This window comes from Microcebus murinus, chromosome 10 (assembly GCF_040939455.1).
Source record: "Microcebus murinus isolate Inina chromosome 10, M.murinus_Inina_mat1.0, whole genome shotgun sequence".
Lineage (NCBI taxonomy): Eukaryota > Metazoa > Chordata > Mammalia > Primates > Cheirogaleidae > Microcebus > Microcebus murinus.
Genome location: NC_134113.1, coordinates 89,340,064 through 89,343,983, shown reverse-complemented (window position 1 = coordinate 89,343,983; position 3,920 = coordinate 89,340,064).

Genomic DNA, 3,920 nt, shown 5'->3' with positions numbered 1-3,920 from the left:
AATTTTTTTCTATTTTTAGTTGGGCTAATTTCTTTCTATTTATAGTAGAGACGGGCTCTCGCTCTTGCTCAGGCTGGTCTCGAACTCCTGAGCTCAAGTGAACCTCCCGCCTCGGCCTCCCAGAGTGCTAGGATCACAGGTGTGAGCAAAGCCTCCTTGTAAAAGCAAGTCTGCAGAGGCTGCGGCTTTAAGGCTGGGGTCCTGAGCATTAAACCCAGGCTGCAGTTTAGATATTAATATTTGTACTTTTCTGGTTAGTTTTCCAACTTAATTATAGAACGATCTAAAATATTAGCCATCTGCTGTACTCCAGACCCTAGGGAGAGGAGGAGTGAGATGCAGCCAGAGGGTTTTTTCATCAGCTTGTATTTGGGGAAAGATACTGGCAAGAAAATGGGTGGGAAAAAAAATCACCTTACTTGTCCACAGATGGGCAGTTAGAAACCCTGGTCTCTCTGGTTCTGTTTTTCATTATTAAAATCCAGAGTGAAGATAAACTCCCTTCATTTCCTTAGCTCCAGACACCCCTTTCTGTTAATTCACCCTCTTATTTTCAGTCAGTTACCCACTGTGGCCTCACTATGGGGTGGGGACTGAAAACCACCCTCCCTTCTTCTTGCTGACCGTGCTCCACCGTTTTGGGTTTTCAAAGGGGGAGGGAGGAGAGATGGGGGGAGCGGGAGCCCCAGAGCCACCTGCCTGGGCTCAGAAGGGAGACTGTGGATTTAAAGTCTTTGAGGTCCCCAGTGATCTGGCCTCAACCCATGTCTCCAGCTGTCTCCCACCGTCCCAGACTCTAGCCCCCAGGAACACACAACTTTTCATCGTCCCCTTGCAGAAAACTCTGTTGATTAGTGACCCGGAAGCCATTCTGAACATCCGCCTCCCCTGCTGCTCCTGGCTGTGGAGCTGCAGAGCCCAACACGCACTGTCTGCACCGTTCTCGCTGCTGTAGGTGGCCCTGCGTGTCAGTTTTGGCCCGTGATGGGGGGACTTCTGGGAACGCCTCTGTTTCTCCATCAAATGGGACAGCTGCAGCTGAGACAGCCTTTGCTCCTCTCCCCATGTTCACTGAACACGGATGGGACGGCAGGAGCCACACCGGTCATCCTGCAGCCCGGAGGGAAAGAGCAAGTGGGATGTCGGCATCTACCCGCTGACCCTACCTCTGGATTTCTTGCCGTGTGGCGGAAGAAAACATTCTTGGTTTAAGCTACTCGTGGTTAAGTTTTCTGTTACAGCTGAGTGCGTTTCTAAATGACACATCCCTGAGCTGCGTGCTGGGCACACAGGTACGGGCCTCCTTCTTACCAAATGCACCAGCTAGCAGGACAGACAGAAAAAATGAGGGAAACTCGAATAAGCCCCAAATTATGGATGGTGGTTTGTGTTATTAAGATAAACAAAAATAGGCCGGGCGCGGTGGCTCACACCTGTAATCCTAGCTCTCTGGGAGGCCGAGGCGGGCGGATTGCTCAAGGTCAGGAGTTCAAAACCAGCCTGAGCTAAAGCGAGACCCCGTCTCTACTATAAATAGAAAGAAATTAATTGGCCAACTGATATATATATATAAAATTAGCCGGGCATGGTGGCACATGCCTGTAGCCCCAGCTACTTGGGAGGCTGAGGCAGTAGGATTGCTTGAGCCCAGGAATTTGAGGTTGCTGTGAGCTAGGCTAACACCATGGCACTCACTCTAGCCTGGGCAACAAAGCGAGACTCTGTCTCAAAAAAAAAAAAAAAAAAAAAGATAAACAAAAATACAATGCTGTGATGGAGAGCTATACGTGGTGTCCTACTTTAGCTAGAGGGGGCACTGAAGGCCTCTTTGAGAGCAAGGGGGCCAAGTTAGGACCTGTGGGGGAAGAAGACCCAGCCATTTGGAACGGAGGTGACAAGGGCTCCAGGCAGACATAACAGATAGTGCTGGGACCAAGGGCAAAAAGGGCTCGGTGTGTTCAAAGAAGAAGTTCTCTGTGGCAGGAGGGTCGTAAGGGAGAGATGGGAAAGAAAGTTGGAGAAGTGGTCGGGGACCAAATCACACAAGCCTTGCGGGTCATGACATGGAGTCTGAATTTTAGTCCAGGTGCAAAATGAAGGTTCTCACGGAGACAGTGGACCACGGGGAGGTAGGGGGAGACGTGGAGACCAGTGAGGAGGCTGATGGAGGAGTTCAGGTGAGAACGATGGTGACATGTTCTGGGATGGACCAGCAGAGACGGGCCCAGGATTATTCAGGACTCAGGTCAGCAGCACATACCAGGTAAGTGTTTAACACCCTCTCATGGCCTCTTCCTTTGGATTTTCTGACATCTCTTCTGTACCACTAGCTGTTTCTTTTTGATCTTCGCCAGGCTCGTTGCCTCTGCTTGTCTCTGAATATGAAGGTTCCTCCAGTCACAACCTCTTCCAGTCTATTTTCCACACTGTGGACAGAATCTTCCTTTTATTTTTTTTTTTTTTTTTTTTTTTTAGAGACGGGGTCTCGCTATGTTGCCCAGGCTGGAGTGCAGTGGCTATTCACAGGCGCGATCCCACTACTGATCAGCACGGGAGTTTTGACCTGCTCCGTTTCCGACCTGGGCCGGTTCACCCCTCCTTAGGCAACCTGGTGGTCCCCCGCTCCCGGGAGGTCACCATATTGATGCCGAACTTAGTGCGGACACCCGATCGGCATAGCGCACTACAGCCCAGAACTCCTGGGCTCAAGCGATCCTCCCATCTCAGCCTCCCGAGTAGCTGGGACTACAGGCGCGCGCCACCGCGTCCGGCTAGAATCTTCCTTTTAAAACGTGATAGTATTATCACGTTCCCGCTCGAAGCCATCCACGTACTTTTCATTTTTCTTAGGACGAAATTCAAACACTTCGATGAGTCTTTTAAGGCCCCTGTGGCTGCAGTTCTGTCTTGGCCCCGAGTGCAGCGTGGGACCCGGGACCCCTCAGCTCCCTCATCTGTGTGTGGAATGGCAATGGTCCCTCCTTCCTAGAGCCGAACGTGGCCAAGCGGGTGACACAAGCTGACAGTCAAGGCTTGTGGCCGGTGGTCTTTACTTCTCATCGTTTTCTTTTCTTTTGTTTTTTTAGGCAGAGTCTCACTCTGTCGCCCTTTACCCTTGATCTTGAAAAGGTCACGGCAAACCTCTCAGAAGAAACCGCTGAAAGGCCTCCAGGAAAAGGTGATGGCAGCTGTCATTCTTCTCCTTAGGAAACCCCACTTTATGCTTAGTAAGAACTCTTCATGGTGAGGATTAAAGCTCATTTTTCTGTTTCTCACAGTAACGGCAGATGGGCCACAGGGGGTGATGAGGTGGGTTCCCCCTGGAAAACCTCTGCGGCTGTCCCAGGGAGAGCTTGCGGCTGGGCTGGGCCCTGGAGCGCCCTCTACATGCTCTGGGGCCCACCCCGCTCTCCCGTCCTCGCCTGCTCCCCACAAACTGCTCCAGCCCAGCTCCGGTCCCCTGTGCCTCTCGCAGCCTTGCGTCCCTTCTCTGCAGGCCAAACTGCACACTGTTCCTCATTTCTGTCCTCTTCAGCTCATAAAACTGGACCCCAGGTTCTTACCCCGCTGCCCTAGTCCAATCCTTCTAGCAAATTCCCCACCTCCAGGGTCATCTGTATGTCAGAGTGCAGTGGTTTTTCTCCTCTGTGTGCTCTTGGGACCACAGCTGCAAACATGATCCTCAACTTATGATCACGTAATGGTATGTAACAGTCACAGTAAGTGTCCAGTTTAGGGACATTCAAGCTTGTGGTGCATGTCATCCCTCCCCGGGACCTTTGGGTTTATATTCTGAAGGACTTTGGAACTGTAAATGTAAGATCCCTGCGGTAGTAAACGCATCAATAGTACTCATATCTGTGTGACTTATAAGACTGTAGAACCTCGGAAATAATTACACGTGGGATTTGTCTCAGCTG